At 43.6% G+C, this 20,952-nt stretch overlaps 1 long non-coding RNA gene across 4 annotated transcripts in view; it reads left to right on the top strand.

Annotated features, from left to right (window-relative positions):
• LOC118673288 overlaps positions 1–20,952 on the top strand; it is a 200,692-nt gene that overhangs the window by 87,235 nt on the left and 92,505 nt on the right. The gene's annotated exons all lie outside the window — the stretch shown is intronic.

The following is a 20,952-nucleotide window of genomic DNA, read 5'->3' as shown; positions in this document are numbered from 1 at the left end:
TAACACATTGAATTTATTTTACTTTATTTATTTTTATATTTAATTTTTTATACGCTAACATTTTATTATTTTATTTTATTTTTCTATTTAAAAATTTTTTTATTCCCAAACCCTCACCTTTGGCAAGAATCAACTTGTTCTCTATACGTTCTGTATTGTTTTGTTTATTCTTTTGTTTTATAGATTCCACATATAAGTGAAACCATATAATATCTTTCTCCATCTGCCTTATTTCACTTAGCGTAATACCCTATAAATCCATCCAGGTTGTCTCAGATGGCAAGATTTCATTCTCTTTTATTGCTGATAATATTCCATTGAATTTATTGTAGATGATATCCTTCCAAATATGATTATAGATCAGCATTTAAAATTTTTTATTTATTTTAAATCTACATGTAGTACAATTCACTTTTTGGGGTGTAGAGTTCTCTAATTCTGACAAGTGCAGAGTTGTGTGAGCACCACCACAGTCAAGATACAGGGCAGTTCCATCACCCTTAACAGCCCCTTCACTGTCTGTTTATAGTCAGACCTCTCACCCCAAACCTTGAACATCTTCAGTCCATAGATATAGATATATATGATTTTACACATCTAGAGTTTGCACAGTTAACCAGAATGATGACTTGAAGTCATATTTTATTTATATATCTAAAAAACTAACAAAACAACACAATCTGCACATTTTAAATAAGATTTTATATATATACTTTTTGATACATAGGTAACTAGAAAGCCAACTTTCTCTGGTTATAAAAGGCTTACTTATTGCTCATTAAATTCAGCAAGTACAGGGACAGTGAGTTAACCCACTATTGTATTAACATGAATAAAGTACTTATTCAACATATATTGCATTGAATACTAATCCACAGATTGAGTAATAATTTTTACTTAAAAATTTAAAATCTCATAACAACTGTAACTAGAGATGTGGCACTTCCAGTGTTGTAATTGTACCTTAAACGTAGCCAAGAAAGTGAGGTGAGGTAAGGTATTAAGGAGGAGGAGAAAAGATTGTGTGTATATGTGTGCACGCACATGCACGTTTGTGAGATTACAACACAAATCCCCTAGCCCACTAGACTATGATAGATAGAAATTGACTTTTTTTGCACCTGACCAATGCTACATGTTTATGACTAATTGGCTGCAAGCTAAAGGCCTTAAGGAGAAAACTATTAGACAAATGATTAATTATGGTTTTATAGTTGTTTATGAAAATAATCTCTTTTAACTTAAATAAGACACCAAAATTTATATTAAAATGCTGAGTAAGGTCAGATTCTAAGCAGGAAATATAAGACATGTTATGTGTAATTCAGCTTATCATCTCTTTCCTATAGGGCATACTGACTAAATTACTAAAGAAATCTTATTTCAAGCAGATAAATTATCATTGTTTAAAACAGAAATATTAATATGTCCATAATCATATGCAGTTTTATCTACATTTCTACTAGGCCAAGGTCAACCTCTCAGCTTCCTTTACTGGCTACTCTTTCTCTACCTTATATTCCTTTCCTCATACTTCACATGTTTGTATGGAGGATCAGTTATACCTAGAATGAGAAAGAGACTCCCAATCTACATCTCCAAACCAGGTTTCTCTCATGAGTTACAGACACATATTTGCTGCTCTCTATTTGATACCTCTCCCTGGATATTCTAAAGCCCAAGCTTTAATGGTCTAAAATGGAGCTCAGTATCTGTCAAGCCAAATGGAACTACAAAATTTTCCATATGCTTCTATTAGCTCCTATCTCACTTCCTGTTCCTTTCACTGGACTGAAGGCAATGAACATGTATCTTTTCCTTAGTGCCTGGCACAGTGCCTGGCATCTGACCAGCATTTATTAGTATTTGTGGAAGAAATCAGTGCACATGACTTTCATATGCATATAAATAAGGGTTTATTTCCACCCCAAGCCCCAGTGTTTATGAATGGTTTTTAAATGGTTGAGTAGTTCAGATACACATCCCATATAATAAAGAGGTAATATGCAAATTGACCATCACTGCAACACACAAGATGGCCACCCCCATGTGGACACAAGATGGCTGGCAGGAGAGGGCAGTTGTGGGTGATCAGGCCAGAGGGGAGGGCAGTTGGGGGCGACCAGGCTGGCAGGGGAGGGCAGTTAGGGGCAATTGAGCCAGCAGGGGAGCAGTTAGGCATTGATCAGGCTGGCAGGGGAGTGCTTAGGGGGTGATCAGGCTGGCAGGCAGAAGTAGTTAGGGGCAATCAGGCAGGCAGGCGAGCAGTTGGGAGCCAGCAGTCCTGGATTGTGAGAGGGATCCCAGATTGCAGAGGGTGCAGGCCGGGCTGAGGGACACCCCCCCCCACACACATACCCCATACACAAATTTCATGCACCGGGCCTCTAGTATAGATATAAGTATTTATTCTCACACCCATCACTAACTACCACATCTAATGTCTAGAGACCAAATATTTTCTGCTTTAAGTAGCAGGAAAACTAATGAACACATTTCAGATTTTTTTTTCTATTTTTTTTTCTAATTGAAATAATTTATTTTTTATTCAACCTGATAACATAAGTATTTTTCTAGAAGTCTCTGATATTATTTTCACTGATTGAATAATAATATTGCATCAGAAAGAAGGCCTTCTTGCTTTACACTAAAAGTTCAGTCGAAAGCATCCTGAGGACCTCATATAGTACTTAATGTTCAGCAGTCTATCCCTACTCCAGTGCTTCTCAAAGTGTGTTCCCTAGACCAACAGCATCACCGGCATCAAGGAATGTGTTAGAAATGAAAATTGTTGGGCTCCTGCTCACACCTCCTGAACCAGAAACTCGGGTTCAGGGCCCAACAATCTGTGCTCTAACAAGTTCCCCAGGTGATTTCAATGTACAAAAAGTTTGAGAACCACTGTCACAGACTTTCCAGTGAAAGGTCTACCTGCTCTATGGAATCTTCCTGCACTAATTCTTCCCTTCGCCCCTTGCTGTTCACTTAGGTTTTCTAAAGGTTCCACATCATATTCATATTGATAAAAGCCTTCTGTATTTGACAATGAGGCTTTAGAACAGAGCCTGGTTTCTTGATGTACATGAAAAATAAATATGAGTATGCTATAAGGCAGTAGATTTTTAACTTGGTTTTAGCAAAAGAAGCTGTGTGTGAGAGAGAAAGAGAGGGAGAGAGGAAGGGAGGAAGAGGGGGAAAGAGACACAGAGGGAGAGAGAGAGGGAGAGGGAGAGAGAGAGAGAGAGAGAGAGAGAGAGAGAGAGAGAGAGAGAGAAGAAGAAGAAGAAGAAGAAGAAGAAGAAGAAGAAGAAGAAGAAGAAGAAGAAGAAGAAGAAGAAGAAGAAGAAGAGGAGGGGAGGGGAGGGGAGGGGAGGGGAGGGGAGGGGAGGGGAGGGGAGGGGAGGGGAGGGGAGGGGAGTATCAGGAGGTTACTGTAGGCAATTCATTTAGCATCTCTGAGCCACATTTTTCTTATCTGAAAATGATAGGTGACCTGTAATCTCCCTTCCACTTGGAAGTTTATTTCTTTTTTATTGTTTAGTTTCTGATAGAAAGAGATCTGGGCTGTCTTAAAAGATCTCCCTTCCTTGGAGACACAGGAATAAATGTTGGCATTGCTGTTTGTTAGTCCTCCGTCTTCTCCTTCAGATTGACTTAGAAGCACTAAAGAATAAACAAGGCCAGGCTGCCACCATTCCGAGTGCCAATCAAGGGAAGGAAATCTTCCATTAGAGTCATATTAACATTGAATAGATTTTCAACCCCAGCATTTGACTGGCAATGTGGGCTGATGATGTGAGGATATGTGAAGAATTTAGGAAGTAGCAAAACGTAGCCGCATTGGCCTTTTCTGCAACCTCCTCCCCGTCTTCTTCTACCCTCATGCCCCTTTCTTCCTCTCCCCCTCTTCTCTGCTCCTTCTCTCTGTCCCCTCCTTTCTCTCCTCCTCCTCTTCCTCAAGAGCTTGCAAAGCACTGGCCTACAGTCACTCTCCCCACGTTACATGAGTCAAGGTGGGGGCTGAGCCCAGGTTGGAACTGTGCTATCCCATTGTTATAGACCGGGTGTTTGTGTTCCCCCCAGATCCATATGTTTAAATCTAATGCCCAATGTGATGGTGTTTGGAGGTGGGACCTTTGGGAGGTGCTTGGTCATGCAGGCAGAGCCCTTATAAATGGGATTAGTGGCCTTGTAAAGGAGGCTCCAGAGGGATCCCTTCTGCCACGTAGGGACACAGTGAGAAGATGGCCATCTATGAACCAGGAAGCCAGTTCTCACCAGATAGCAAAGCTGCGAGGTCCTTGATCTTGGACTTCCATCCTCAGAACTGTGAGAAATAAATTTCCGTTGTTTGGAAGCCTCCCAGTCTATGATATTTTTGTAGCCAGAACAGGCTAAGACAGCTATACTGATGTAAAGTAGGGTTGGGGGGGGCGCGGGTCATGGTAGTGGAGCATGGGAAACCTGAGGGGGCAAGGTGAGCATGATCTAATACTCTTGTAACTTTGCTCCACGTAAAGTATCCTGTGACACCGCCTGGAAAGAAGGTCATTCTGGCCTCAGCTTAGCAAAAGGCAAGAGGCTAATTCTCGGAGATGCAGAGAACTTGCTCGATCAGTCATCACCTGCTGTGTCAGAGGTTGAGACGGAAATACCAGATGCACTTTAATTAAATTTGTGGACCCCAAATGGCCTGACAGGGAAAGCATATTGCTAAAAAATTTATGTGATAGCTTACATTTTTACATTAGACTACACTCTGTGCACATACAATTATTTTTAAATGCAATTTTAAAAATGGTATCTACATATCTGTTCTGTTTGCTTTGATCATATGGAAAACTAAAGTATTAGACTGCTTGGCTTGGACAGCTGGCAGCCTTATCCATCCCCTTTGCCTCTTAACCTCCTCTCCCCACCAAGCCTTAGCTTCTTATCCTTCTACATATCAATGGGTGCAAATCTCACCTGCCTCTTGCTTTTGTGTCCTCTTTCATCTCTTGGTCTGCTTCTTTTTCTCTCAGTCAAGCTCAATGAGACAAGAGTCGACACCTAGGGTCTGCGATAGTGCCCCTGCTTTCTTCCTCATGATTACTGGCTCTGGCTTCCACTGCCCCTTTACCCACAGCTCTCACTCTGCCCAAACTGCTCTCACTACGTCACCCATCTAAAATCCCATGGCAACTATCCAGTCATCATTATATTTGACCTCCCTAAGGAAAAGTGATCACTTCCTTCTTGAGTCTCTTTTCTCCTTCAGAGTCCACGAATCCCCTCTCTCCTATTCTACCTCGAAGCTCATTAATTTATTTGCTGGTCCTTCCAATGCTGGTCATTTGGGTGAGGCTCTGAATTTGCCCTCGGTGTTTCTATACTATTTTTTTTCCCACACCCTCGACTCCGTGTGATGATTTCCAAACCTGTACCTCCAGCCCAGATCTCCCTCTCACGGGCTCCGGCACATTTATTTTAGAATGTCTCCATTTGATAGGGGCTTCAAAATTAGGGCCGTTAACAAATGAAAAGCATCACCTTGTCTTTTAAACTCTGCTCCTCTTGCTTGATGAATGGCACTTGAGTGAGAAACGGCGATTCATCCTCCACTTGACTATGCTTAAGTTCAATCCATCAAACCCTCCTAATACTGCATTTGACATTTCTCTCCAATGTCTCCACAACTGTTACCACTGCTACCTACGTAAGTTCAGGTTGTGCTCACTTCCCCTGGGCAGGTGCCTTCGGGGCTCCCTGCCTTCAGTCACCCAAACCTCCAAGTCACCTTCAATTCATTATCCAGAGGCTCTTTCTAGAATGGTGTTGTCTTATAATACTGTAGCCACTGGCCCCACACAGCCATTTAAGCTTAGATTAATTAAAATTCATAAAATTTACAGTTCAGTTCCTCAGTCACCCTAGCCACATATGAAGTATTCAGTAGCCCACGAAGCTGTTGCAGATAGAGAACTCTTCTTTCCATCATTGCATATGGTTCAGTTAGATAGTGCTGTTAGGTCAGAAGCATGTCAGATCCCTGCTTGCTTCCTCAGTATTCCCCACATATTTTCAATTATACTCCACACTCCTTAGCTTGGCATGTAAGATCCTGCCCTCCAGTCCACTCTCCCCTTCACTGTTCCTCTTCTTGAACCATGTGTTTCAGGCACATCAACCCACTGCCCGGCCCCATGCCTCTGTGCTTTTGGTTATGCTGTTTGCTGCACTTCGAAGGGCTGCCTCCCTTTGTGCCTTTAGAACTCATGTATGTTCTTCAAACTCAGCTCAAGCATCATTCCCTCTGGGAAGTTTTCTTCCCTTTTCCAGACAGAGTTTAGACTCAGTTTTTTATTATTTTTCCCTGGCAGGTAATACTTCTATGACACTTCTCATTAAAAAAAAAAAATCTACCTAGCTGGTTTGGCTCAGTGGGTAGAGCTCCAGCCTATGGACTGAAGGGTCCAGGGTTCGATTCCGGTCAAGGGCATGTACCTCGGTTGCAGGCTCCATTTCGGCCCTGGTTGGGGCATGTGCGGGAAGCAACCAATTTGTGTCTCTCTCTGTGTCTCTCCCCCTCCTTTCCACTTTCTCTAAAAATCTATGGAAAAAATACCTTCTGGTGAGGATTAACAAAAACAAGTGAGCAAACAAACAAACAAATAAAATCTACTGATTCACTGGGAAAGGCTGGATAATGCATGCCCCCCTCCCCCAGACATCTGCATCCTAATCTCCAAAGCTACCTTACATGGAAAAGGAACTTTGCATATGTGATTGAATTAAGGATTTGAGATGGGAGATTATCTTGGATTATCCAGATGAGCCCAATGATATAATGATAGAGGTCCTTATAAGAGACATGCAGGAGTGACTAAGGATGTGGGACAATGGAAGCGAGTTTGGATCGATGTACTTTGAAGGTGGAGGAAGGGGCCACAAGCCCAGGAAGACAGGTGACCTCTAGAAGCTGGAAGAGACAAGGCAACAGATTTTTCCCTGGTGCTTCCAGAAGGCATGCAGCTCTGCTGACCCATGTTGGACTTCTGATCTCCAGAGCTATAATATAACAATCGGGTGTCGTTTGTTACAGCAGCAATAGGAAACCAATACATTTACTCTTTCATCAATTTGTCTATACATCTGTTGTATATGATCATTTGACATAGAATTGCTGAGTACCTGCTTTGTGACAGACCTAGTATTATATGCTAAGAACACAGTAATGAATAAGAACAATTATTGTCAGGGGGAAGTAGGATAGGGGGAAGGGAGAAGGCAGGAATCCTGGAAACTTGGAAGTGCAAAGGTGTAGTGAGGAGCCAGACTTGTGCTGCTGTCTAAAGTGGAGGCTGTTTTCTGTAGATAATGTGGAGCCATTGAAGGTCTTTGCATTATAAGTTCATGATCAGATCTGACTGCCTTAGTGTGGAAATGGACTGACAGTGGAGGCCCGAAGGCACGTGAGGCTGCTGCATTTTTCTGGGTGAGAAACGATGAGGGCCAGAACCATGGGAGGGCAGTAAGGAGGCAGATCTGGGAATACTGGGGTGGTGTTCCAGAGGTAGAATTGATGGGATTTTGTGATCAAAATTTTGTGTGAGATGCTGTGCAGAATCCAAGATGACTCCGCTCCAAGATGACTCTGAGAACGGATGACTCTAAGCTCAGTGCCTGGCACACAGTGGATAAGAAACAATTGTCTTGAATTGAATTGTGTGGCAAGAAGACAATGGAGTAGATCATCACTGGGAGGGAAGGATGATGCCAGTGAATCTGAATAGTTGGAGGAAAATAAATAGAAGAATAAGTGTGTGTGTGCGCACAGGGTGCTGAGAAGAAAGGATGTGATTTTTACTGCTCAATTCAAGCTTTAGCTCTTTAAGCCTGAACCATGTTCAAAGAGTGAATTTAGAGAAATACAACCACCTTGAAGATGCCCGATTTCTCTCAATGGCATGTTTAGCTACCGACTTGACCTGAAATGCTTGGGGCCAGGGGAGGGAGAACAAGTGGTCTGGGCTGACTTGGGGTGCACTTTCTGAATCATTCTGGAATGAGGGGTGTGCCTCTGCTTTCTCCTTTTACCTGCCCCACCCCCCTTTGCCATGGGCTAGCCTGATGTCTAAATCTGGGAATGGAACATGCCCTGGCACCCTTGTCCAACAACCTCTGCAGCGGCCACATGGTGGTGAATGTTTGCTATATTGGAAGGGATTGCTGCTTCTCAAAGTGGCACTCTGATTCCATCACCCTGATGGGATAATATGCACAATTATCTAGCATATTTCTCACCATCCTTGTTTCCCACCATCCTTGCTCTGAGGCATATTGACTATGTCCCCAGAACAGCAGGACAGGGTCCATGGTGGGTGGACAGATCTCTTCTTGGATTTGGGTTTATATACAGCATTGTTCTAACAGCTATGAATTGTGATGTTGTTAACCAAGGGAAGGGAAAAAGTCTTGCGCTCTAATTAGCTTGGGAACTTTGGGGTTCCACAAATGTACTTAAGTCCGCAAGACTTCCCACAAGATTCACCCTACCGATGTGCCCTGTGAGTGTCTGAGAGAGCAGTAAAGATTTCCCTAAATATATCTGACTCCAGAGCCCTGTGAACGTTGTGTGGAAAAGCACCAGTTTGGACAGTGTTGACCTACTGAAGTCGAGGCTGATCAGGGTGTTCTTATTCCTCTGGCACACTCCATAGGAGGCCATAATACAGACACTTAGCCATTATCCACCTTCACAGCGTCTCCAGTGGGCATGAATCACTAACGATAGACTGCAATGGTAATGAGACCAATCTTTTTGCTCTGACACTTTTAGTTTGGATGTGAACTCACTTTGCTGATGAGCCAGGGTATAGTTATAAATCAGAGCCACTGCTATTATCATGCCATATCTTATCACACGTGGAGTTCCATTCCCCCCCCCCCCCCAAAGGGCTTCTTATAATAAAACAATTCATGTTGGTTTTCTTCTTAAACATTGTTTTTAAAATACTGTGAAAACACTAGATAATTTTCTTTGGATATTGGAGCATAGTACTATAATATCTGGTTGTTTATGTTCGGCTTCTTTCAATCCCGTGGCTTCAAATACACAGTTTATAGTTTGCAGGCTCTTTATCATCTATAATCTTATTTGGTCCTCAAAACCACTCTATAAGGAGGAGGTGATGAAACCCCATTGTCTTAGTCTGTTGGGGCTGCTAGAACAAAAATACCACAGAACGGGTGCCTTATAAACAGCACCAGATGCTTCTTGTTCAAGGTTCTGGGAGTCCAAGGTCAGGTGCCAGCATGAGAGGTTCTGCTGAGGGCCTTCTGGGCTACAGACTGTGACTGGTTGTGTCCTCACAGTGGAAGGGGCAAGGGAGCTCTCTGGAGCCTCTTTTATAAGAACATTTAATCTCCACCCTCACCACCTAATTGTAGGGAGCTGATATAGGGTTAAGCCTTGGACTGACCTGTGGGCAAAGTCACAAACAATTCCCAGCTTAGAGGGCACAGTCCTCTTAGCATAATTAGGCTTGACCTTATAACACTCCCTAGATCTTATCTGGGAAGCTAAAGGGCTGAGGAAGTGCAGGAAGTATAACCATGGTGCAAACAAGTGAAACTCACAAGAACAGTGTAAACAAGTGAAACTCACAAGAACAGTGTAACTTTGGTAACCACTACCTTGTTTACCTCTCACTATAAAATAAAGGCTCAGCTTGCCTTGGGATCTCTCTCTGTGGCCTCAGCCAGGCACAGGGAAGATCCACGGAGATCATGGAAAGCTAGAGAGTTCTGAACACTGTCTCCGTGTAAAACATTCTTCGCGGACTCCGTCCACACCTTTGGGAACCCCTGGACCGCTTGGGATCTCTCTCTGTGGCCTCAGCCAGGCACAGGGAAGATCCACGGAGATCATGGAAAGCTAGAGAGTTCTGAACACTGTCTCCGTGTAAAACATTCTTCGCGGACTCCGTCCACACCTTTGGGAACCCCTGGACCGCTGGGGCTGGACCCCAGCACCTAATTACCCCCAAAGACCCTGCCTCCTAATGCCTTCACATTGGGCATTAGGTTTCAACGTGTGAATTTTGGGAGGATGCAAACATGCAATCTGTAGTACCCGTTTTATAGAAAAGTAAAGCAAATGTGGATGCCTAGTTTGTGTCTGGTATTTGGCTAAATGTTTTACATATATCAGCTCATTTAAAGCTCCCATCAGCTCTTTTTATTAGAATACGCTCTCTTCATGTTAGAAATGAAGAACTGGAGGCTAAGCGAGTGAAGTAACTTGCCCAAGGTCACATAACATAAAATAGGAAGATCTGGTGTTTAAATCTATGTCTATTTAACCCCCAAATCTATGTTCCTTCCACTATGGCACTCTTAAAGAGGAAGCTGAGCCCAAGGACAGTTAGAGATTTGCCCAAGTTCACCCAGCAAGTTTGGGAATGTGCTGGGATTAGGATCTAATTCATTTGACTTTTAGTCCAAGAGCCTTTTCTTATACATCCTTTGCCAGGTCACTGGAAGGCAGCTTTCTAGACTAGGTAATGACCTGTGAAATGTCACTGATAGCAGCAGGAATAACAATTGCATAAGAGCAATGGGGAGGAGGAAAAGTACCATCCCTCAACGCCCTCAATGCAGAAGAGATCCTGCATTTCTGGGGGAAAAAATGCCCCCTGAACTTCATTCTCATAGGTAAGGGACTGGGACTACTACAATGTACTTAAGGAGTCTGGCTTCTCTTGCCCCTTTTCAGGACCAAAAAGAAAATAGAGCAAAGTCTACTTCCCCCTCTATGAGGCCTACTATTTCCACTATTGAGATGAATGTGATTAGGTAACATTACTGAGCTTCTCCTATGGGTGAAGCTACTCCTACAGTTGAATCTCTGTGTGGGTGTCATGGGGCCAGCTGTGCAGGTGAGTAGGGCACATTTTCTCAGAGCCCACAGTCCAAACAGAGAGGCAGGGTGTGAGAAACAACACTGCAGAGGCACGAACTGTCAGGAAAGCAAGAGGGAGCCCTGGGCATTTAGCACACAATGTTCACCACAGTCACTCCAAACAATATCCTTTCTTTTTTAAATCCTCAGGATATTTTTCCCATTGATTTTTAGAGAGAGTGGAAGAGAGAGGGAAAGACAGAGAGAAACATCGATGTGAGAGAAACACATCAATTGGTTGCTCATCAGGGACACTTGTTGTGTAGTCCCTAAAACACAGTAAAAATAGGGTGAGCCCTGGACTGCTGGCTCAGTTGGTTGGAGCATCATCCCATGCACCAAAAGGTTTCAGGTTTGATCCCTGGTTGGGGCACTTATAGAAGGCAACCGATTGATGTTTCTCTCACATCAATGTTTTCTCTCTCTCTCTCTCTCTCTCTCTCTCTCTCTCTTTCTCTCTCTGTGAAAATCAGTATTTTATTTTTAAAAAATCAATAAAAACATATCCTTGGATGAGGATTTAAAAAAAAAAGTGTGAATTTTTGTTGCCACTTTCCCAAACTCACAGCTTTTTAAACACTTTTCTTAAAACTAAACTGCAACAAAACACCCGTTATCCGAGGTCTCACTTTTCATAGTTTCAGTTATCCATAGTCAATTGTGGTCCAAAATATTACATGGAAAATTCCAGAAATAAACAATTCATTGATTTTAAATTGTGCACCGTTCTAAGTAGCATGATGAAGTCTTGCCTGTCTGACTCCTTCTCACTTGGGATGTGAGTCATCTCTTTGTCCATCATCTCCACGCTATATATCCCACCTGCCAGCTAGTTGCTTAGTATCACAGTGCTTGTATTCAGGTAACCCTTATTTTACTTAATAATGGCCCCAAAGGGCAAGGGTAGTGATGCTGGTGATTCAGGTATGCCAAAGAGAAGCCATAAAGTGCTTCCTTTAAGTCAGTGGTTCTCAACCTTGGCTGCACATTATAATCACCTGGGAATCTTTTTAAAATCCTGATTTCTGGGCCTCATCCTCCGGAAATTCTGTTTCTTTGTTATGGGGTGGGGCCACAACATTAGTAACAAAGAAACAGAATTTCCGGAGGCTGAGGCCCAGAAATCAGGATTTTAAAAAGACTCCCAGGTGATTCTAATGTGCAGCCAAGGTTGAGAACCACTGCTTTAAGTGTAAAGGTGAAAAGTTCTTAATTTTATAAGGAAAGAAAAACATGCCCAGGACATCTAGTAAAGTAGTCTAACATGCCCAGCAGCTTTTTTGTGATTCAAATCCCCAGAGGTTGCTAAGATCTACGGTAACAAGGAATCTTCGATCCATGAAATTGTGAAGAAGGAAAAAGAAATTTGTACTAATTTGCCAAGAGAGAGAGATCACATTCACATAACTTTTACAGTATATGGTTACCATTGTTTTATTTTATTATTATTATCATTAATTTCCTATTGAATCTAACTTTTCAAATAAACTTTATCAGAGGTATGCATATATAGGAAAAATATAGTATAGATAGGGTTTGGTACTTCCACGGTTTCAGGCATCCACTGCGGGTCTTGGACCGTATCCCCCACAGATAAGGAGGTACTGCTATCTGCTTCTGCCTCCTGGTTCCACTCTGAGAGCTCCTTGACCCACAGGAGACAGGAGAGTGAAGTGGAAGAGAAGAGTGGTCTGGTATTTGCCGGGCGCTGAGTTCCAGCCTTGCTCTCTGGCCTGGGAGTGAATGGCTGCATTCATCTGCAGCCTATGTCCCAGCTGTCCCTCCCCTCTTTGTCATGCAGTGGTGGGTGGAGTCTCAGCTTGGGTTAGTGCTGCTGGGGATGATGTGGAAGATCATCCTGATTTTTTTCTCGCTCATTCAGGCTCCGAGGGTTGGACAAAAGGAGAGTCATCCAAAGGGGAGTCTAATGCATGGAGCAAAGGCTGGGGTCCTGGTAGCAGAACCTTTTCCCAACATTTTGGGCATTATTTTATTATTTATGTATTCGTGTGTGTGTGTTTTTTCTTTTTGTTCAGCTATTGAATGAGGATCTATAGGTTAGGCCTTACTCCTATGAGTCATAAACCCTTTGAGGATAATGAGGAAAATGGGGAAATGAGTTCAAAGAAGAAAAGGCACTTTATAAATCCAGGGCTGTTACAGCCTCTTGGTTTGGAAATTCCAATGGGCTCATCCACATAGGCCACGCTGATGTGCGCCAGGCCCAATCATTTTCCCTCTTGCACATTTAGGCTTCCAGATAGTTAGGCTGGGAGACGCAAGTACTTCCCTTGAGAGAATACAGAGTTACTGCTCCACTGTTCTCCCACCCCCGCCATTGACTCAGGAATCTCTGAGAATCTCTGGAAGAGACTTTAAAAGTCATTTAGTCCAGCTGCCAGAATATTCGCCTGATAAGCAGACAAGTGGGAATATAAAGTAAAAGTGCAGTTAATTCTCAATTATTTGGATGTAGATGGTCCGCAGACAAAGTGAGAGATTTGTGTATTTGGAGACAGCGATTGGGTCTCTTATCTGGTCCTTCTCCAAGCTGGACAACCACAGATCATTTCCGTGTTCCTTGGAGGACTGATGTCAAACTTTTGAAATCACATAAATGGAAGCCATCATCATCTAACTAGGTGGAGGCTGCCTTCATTTTCATCCCAGAAACGTTGGCTGTTCCCCATTCAGAAGGGATTGAGTGCATTTGAAATCGGATGACAGAGGAATTACTCTCCCTGAGATTAGTCCTCAGCGAGCAGCCCAGCACCGAGAGACTCTGCTAACTGCTATTGCCTTAATGACTAGCAATCACTGCACAATCACGGAAATGAATTAAATTATTAATTTCAATAGCACCCCATGGTGCATTTATAAATTCCACCATCTGGGGAACATAAATATGGAGGCCCACATTCTAAACTTGGAGGCATGGTGCTCGGTGCCAAGGGCTGTATCTTTGAAGGCAGTAAAGATTTTTCAAGATGCTATATGTGGAGCGGCAAGCTGTGCATTTGGGAGAAGGCTCTGTCCCTGGGTCTCTATTAGCTTTACCATTTATTTAAGGTTCTTTTCTCCCTTATTTTGATAACCAGTTCCTATCAATAGCCCCAACATGTCAAAAATCTCGGTTTAGCAAGGGGTCAGGATGATAAATGAAATAAAAGTCAGATTTGAAGTATTTAGTTATTTACCCCCTTGAATGATTTCCTTTCGCCCTTCCCCAAAGTCTCTTCTCTTATTGACTGGCTTCAAATATGTAACTCTCTGTTCATAAGTTCTTCATAATGAGGCAGCTATTCTTGGGTTTTTAAACGTTTTCAATATCTGCCTAAAACTTTTAAGGTAATTGTTCCTGAAGCAGAGGGGATGGAGGACTAGGGGTGGTGTGTGTAATCTACTCTAATAAAATAGATTTGATTTTACTTCCTTATGTGGAAACAGTTGACCAGATGTTGGGGTTCAGTGAGCCTCCCCTGTCTGCCATCTGCGACATCCCCATGGGCTGGTGAGAGAGGGGCACTTCTAAAGAGCATATGTAAATGACTTCCACGGAGCCCTGCAGGGCACCACAGGCCACCTTCCAAGGAACAGCCCAGGGCTCTGTCTCTGTGCCACGATTCCCTAATATCCAGAGCAACCAGGTTCCCATTGCATGAGTTCACTTAAGATACAGAAGAGGAGCGCACAGCTTTCTGCAGGATAAATAATTCTATGGCATCAGTGGTGGGGTGCAGCTCTCCATCTTCTTGTTCTCTGTGTACCCAGGGCTTTGGTGAAATCTGTGTGTCTTGACTGGCTGGTGAAGATGACTGTTGAATGGCAGAGCTGGTCCTTTCAGTGCCCCTGCATGTGCAGGTGTAATCAGACCTAGCTTAGTCAGTCCTGTAAATTAATGCCATCCTGCAAGCTAGTGGGACTTCTCATTGAGACTGAGGGCCCACTCTGAAGGTCTTGCCTCACCCCTCTTGCTGCCACCACCAATTGCTTAGCCATTCAGTGAAACATAGCTTTGGTGTGTGAGTTGAAGTGAAAATATTTGAAGATGGCATCTTTTTAGCAGCTGTCTTTTACATTGATTCCCTTCAATTTCCTGTAGAGCCAAACATCAGGGTAGTTTGAGGTATGGTGGTCTGAAGCTTTGGGAATAGGTGGTATGTTCCAGATTAGAATTTTATTTTTTTCCATTGTTTCAGATGCCATTCTATAACTTAGCCATATTAGCTTATTGCCAGCCATTTACAACAAGAGAATAAATGAGACCTCCAGTCGCAATGGATTTAAATGCAACTTCTGATTCTCATGGCCAGGTCCTTGCCAACAGCTTTCCTTTCTGTCCCTGGATTGTAAACATAGATGTTCATCAAATTTGAAGAGCTGGGCCTCTAGGGACTCCCATGTCCTGTGTTTATTAATGACGATGAAGGGCCCAATATCAGTGACTTACACAGTTTAGACACGGTAGCCCCAATCTCTGTGGGAGTTAGTAGACTGGAATAATTACAGACTAAATAGTGATGATAAGGAGGAAATGCACTGTAGTTGGAGTTAGTGGGCTGAGAAAACTAATGTTTCCAGTCTCAGGAGAATGTGTGCTATTATGAAGGAGGAGAAGAGAAGCAATGAGACCTTGCTCTGAACTGTATGAGTTCAGTAGCTGGAAGAGACTATGTAAAGTTATAAAAAAATAAGAGGTGCTAAACACAAAAGACCCTTCAGCATCCTGCTCCCCGCTCACCCTGCCTCTGCACCCGCCTGTAGGAAGACAAACAGTTGGCATTGTTTTTGAGGTGAAAATCTTGAATAGTCACTGCTTTGCTCTCAGAGCCAATGCTGGTGAGCCTGGAGGAACCAGTGTAACTGCTTTGGAGCCTCCCTTTGTTTCTGACTCAAACGGGAGGGGGGTGGGGGACTTGTCTCACACAGAGAATTGAGAAACTTCCTGTTCAGAGGTGAACATGTCACAGCAGCAGCTCTTGGTGATTGCATGGCTTCTTTTCTCTCTGGGTGTCAGGGTAGCTCATCCTAACCCACCAGCAGCTCCACACTGATGCGCTGAATCCCTCTGAGGTTGAGGTCAAGCGGCCCGCCCAAGGCTATGATGGAGGGCCCGGGTAGACCCCAGCCCCGTAAGCACAGCTTCCTGCCAGAGACAATGCCTGTCCCCTACAGTCTCCTTGAATCTCATACCTGGATAGACATTGTCTGACATTGCCCTGCAGCAAATGAATGGAAAAAAGAAAACCAGCATTTCTTTCTGAGATGAAAGCATCAAGGGTGGCGGGTTCGGAGGTGGCAGTGTGGGAAGAAGGATCCCTGGGAAGGCTGAGAAGTATATTGGTTATGCCTTCAAGGACACGCAGTATAAGAGAGAAGATGTTTTCTTACTTCTTGGGCAACATCTAAACAAACCTTGACCTCAGGAAGGGAGAATGCCTGCTTGAGTGAGGACCAGCTCTAAATGGACTCAGCACTTCTTGTTCAAGAGTAATTGCTTACCCAGTTGACACCCTTTCAGGTGAATTCTTCTTTATAAACCAGATTTGATAGACAATTTAATTGGCCTGTAGGGCCACAGAATAGAGAAATAATACAACTCTATGGAGAATTATTTAGGAAAGTCTAAATGAAATCCAGAGAAGTCACACATTGATAGACTCTGAGACAGAGGTTGTGTGTATGTGGTTTACTGTTGAGTCCTTTCAGAAACAACATCCTATAAGGGACCAGTAGAAGCAAGGTTGGGCAGAGGGGGAGTAGATTTGTGGTGCAGTTATGATGGAGACTTGGCTAACTTGATAGTGAGCTCTCAAATTAGGATGGCGCTTCAGAGTTGTCCTGGATTGAGACAAGTGTGCCAGGAGTTTTGTACTTCCTGGTGCTGAGTGAGCTGGAGGAGTTTGGCATAAGCCAGTCAATAGGCAGCTCTTGGCAACAGTGGGGGCTGTCCCTGGAAAAGGGGTGCACCCTCAGTGAGGTGACTCCCTTCAGTTGAGGGCAATTCCCAGAGAGGAGCTCAGCTATGAACCATCAGAAGCCAACTCACAATTACTGGAGGAATCAGTATTTTGGTTCTTAACAGTGTGTGTGTAATAAAATTTATCTAGTAAATTTGTCCAATCTGAGAATAGCTCCTCCAGGGTTCTGGATGGCCTTTATGGGAAAATTTATAGGATTAGGACTAATGGGACCAACTACAGTTCCCACTGCCTGCTGTAGTTGGTCTTGAGGATAAATGGAGCATGCTCTGGGTTCTTCCATTGAAGCAGACTCTGATGCAGTTTCCAAACAGGCCTCTGCTGTCTCCTCATAGGGCCCTGAGATAGCGCCAGCCCTTCTGAGTCATCCTGAGTTGGAGCAAGTGGACCAACATTTATACTCTTGCTTCAGACAGTCACTGTATGCAGACTGCCCCTGGGGAGGGGCCATGGCCCCGGGAAAGGCAGCTCTGTTCAGCTGAGGGCAATCCCTAGAGAGCAGACAACTGAGATCAGTCAGCTGGAGGTACTCCAAGCAGCTGGGAAATAACCCTTCATTCCTAAAGAGGGATCTGGGCCCTCACTGGTTTGGCTCTGTGGATAAAGTGTCGGCCTGTGGACTGAAGGGTCCTGGGTTCGATTCTGGCCAAGGGCATGTGCCTTGCTTGTGGGCACATCCCCAGTCGGGGGTATGCAGGAGGCAGCTGATCGACGTTTCTAACTGTCTATCCCTCTCCCTTCCTCTCTGTAAAAAAAAAATCAATAAAATATATTTTTTTAAAAAGAGGGATCTGGGAGTTGCATCACAGCATCCCTGACACCTGGTCACAACACTCTAATATGCCCAGGTCTCTGAGCTTTTTTGTCCCTTAGACCACCATCTGTCACCATAGTCTGAGATTTCTACTTCATCAATTTGTGTCAAAATTTGGATTAAAAACATTTCTTTAAAATATTCACATATTTGCAAATTGGGAAGGGCTAGCTAAGTGACAGATTGATTTTTCCATTTTAACTTTTAAACTGAATTGCGTGATGTCTATCATATAAAGAGTTCATGAATTCTAGAACTTAGATTTGTATGTTTTAAAGACCACAGACTCTTCCATCAACAGACAAACTTAACCGCAGGCCGCCTTAAGGAAGGAGTCCACATCTTCCTACACATTTGGTAGGCACAGAGCTCGTTCTTGGTGAACACTGGCTGATGGAGCTGTTCTCTCCTTGTCCCTCAGCCCAAACCATCAAAGCTAATAGCACTACCTCACACATATGCTGGGGCCTGAGGATAAGCCCACACTTACCACCCACTCTAGAAAGATTCTATGCATTGAAACAATTGTCAACATTTATGCAAAACCATGAATTGTTGTCCCATCAGATTATTTCAGTTTGGCAGTTTGGCTTCCTATTTTGCCCAGTGGTCTGATCAGGATGTGAATGTACTGTACTTAGGAATATCGTCCGATCCTGCCTGCTTCTCCGCCTCTTTGCCTCATGTCAAGTATCCTTAACCCCACTTATAGGCACATCCATCTCCCAAACTCTAGGACAAACGTTAAGTTAACCTATGAAAATTTAGGGAGCTATAGCAGGTTTGGGGGATTCAAATTCCCCAGACCTTGGGCTAGAAACCTAGCTGGATGGTTGACGTTGGCCTTATTTCTAAGACTTAGGTTCCACATTGGCCCTGGATCTGAGGGCTAGAGGCTGCTGTGATACCTGTCTCAGAAATGCAACTAGCACTCTGGAGGTCTCTCTTTCTGAGGGTTTGTGCTGCCTCACACACTTCCCTGGTTCTGCCTGCCTCTCTGGACCTCCCAATGTTGACCTCAACTGGATTCCCAGTAAATCTGGCCTTTCTAAGCTATTTTTAATTAGTCTTGACACCAGTCTTCTGACTAATTCCCAGCTCAGTCTACATTCTTCCAGTTGGCTTTAACTTCTTTCAGGCCTCTTGTAGGATCTGGCAGGAGTGGGATTTGTTCTGAAAGTTCATCCTTCTCAAGTTGCCCTAGGCCCGTGGTCGGCAAACTGCGGCTCGCGAGCCACATGTGGCTCTTTGGCCCCTTGAGTGTGGCTCTTCCTAAGCCTTAGGAGTACCCTAATTAAGTTAATAACAATGTACCTACCTATTTAGTTTAAGTTTAAAAAATTTGGCTCTCAAAAGAAATTTCAGTCGTTGTACTGTTGATATTTGGCTCTGTTGATTAATGAGTTTGCCGACCGCTGCCCTAAGCTCTTCTATAGAACTTAACCTGGGATGTCAGCAAAACTCAGGTAGGTTCAGCATGAGGTGCACTGGCAACTTGGCAACCAACACCTGAAATGGGAGGTCAGGTGGGATAGGGGGAGCTTGTGGCAGAACCCTGGGAGAGCAGCACAGTGAATGTGTGACAGGGAGTGTGGCAAACCAGGAGAGGTTCAGAGGGGTCTAAACTCAAACCAGATGACAGGAGATGATGTCAGAGTACAGGTGGAGGCAGGAGATACCTAATGCTACATTGACAGTCATGTGATGGAGGTCTAGGAAAAGCTAAGCTACTCAGAGGGGAAACTGAGACACGAACCCAGTTACATGGTCAAGGCTAATATCATAGGGAGTGCCTTAGTGAGCACTTCTTTATGCAGAAGTTTCCCAGGATTTCAGATACCTGATCCTTACTCTCTGAAAGGCTGAGATGCTGGAAGACTTTCTTCTCTGGATAGATTGTAGAAAGAAACTCCAAATGTTCCATGACTTCAAACAACAGGGCTTGGTTTCCTGCCTACCCTATCATTGGGAGATGGTAGTTCAGGGTCAGAGCAGGTCTGCTCCACATAGAAGTCACTCAGGGGTCCAGGCTGATGATGTGCCATCATTTCTGGTGCTGACATCTCACTAGGAGGCTCAGGTTTGCCTCAGGGTTTGTTGCTGCAAAGTCTAGAGAGTGGAATATAAGCAATTAAATGTTTTAGACTCTTTTACTCACATTCCATTGGCCCAATCTACTCATATGGGCACACTTCAGAGGGCAGGGCTAGTTAACCTTCCTTATGCCTGGAATTAGAGAATGGGATGTGGGGATACTAGCCATGCCTCAAATTGAGTCAGAATTGAATCATAAACTGGCTGCAAATTGTATGCTTATGCTTGGTGGGAGGTGGGGAAACACATCATTGTTGCTCATGCTGGGAAGAGAAGAGTTGAGGGGAAGAAAGGATTAGCAGCTACACCTCTAGAGTAAAAAAGAATCTTCTAGAGAGTAAAATATATTCTGAAATATAGCCACAATTTGGAATCTGTGATTCACCTTTGGATGGGCCAACACTAGCTTCTGAGCATGCATCTTCTCATTCATTAATTAGTGCTGCCCTTAGTATACGAGGACAGTAAAAGTGAAACCACTGTCATCCGAATTTACTTTTTTTTTTCCAATAGAGATGTTTCTCCATTGAACTCTCCATGCTCTAACTCTCCTTTTCCTCATTATGTAAATCACAGCATGTGTGAGCTGGTTGGCCCTGCCTAAGGTTGTGGCCCATGGCTATAGAAAAGCCCTATAACTGGCCTGGGAATTTGGCCATCTATTTTGGTTTTATTAGCATCATGCCTTGATTGATTGACTCGTCATTGCATTCCAGGAGCTTCTTGAAATAACGTTAGCTTCCCAGAAAGGGAAAACAACTAATTAGATGCAATTCCACTTACATATTTTTTAAAAATTTCTAAACCGTTATGTATACATATATACTCATGAACACAGAGACACAAATCCTACGAACTTGATACCTTTCAGAAAATGGAAGTTGTACTTAACAGTTTTTAAGAACCACTTTGAAGAACTTCTATACTGTCATGGAGTAACAAGAATCATTTCAATTGTAAAACTCATTGTGAAAATGTCTCTGCCAGAGGTCCTTCAGTGGACACTCAAAAGTGTTCTGTTCTTAGGCAGAGCCTCAAGTGTCAGATCTCACAGTGTGGGAGGGTTTTAAAGAGGGGGATAGGGTTAGAGGATTAGAGTTGGCTTAGACCTGAGAGTC

This window comes from Myotis myotis, unplaced genomic scaffold, assembly GCF_014108235.1.
Source record: "Myotis myotis isolate mMyoMyo1 unplaced genomic scaffold, mMyoMyo1.p scaffold_m19_p_18, whole genome shotgun sequence".
NCBI classification, from domain to species: Eukaryota; Metazoa; Chordata; class Mammalia; order Chiroptera; family Vespertilionidae; genus Myotis; species Myotis myotis.
The sequence above is the reverse complement of the archived record's forward strand: the minus strand, read 5'-3'. Positions and strand labels throughout refer to the sequence as shown.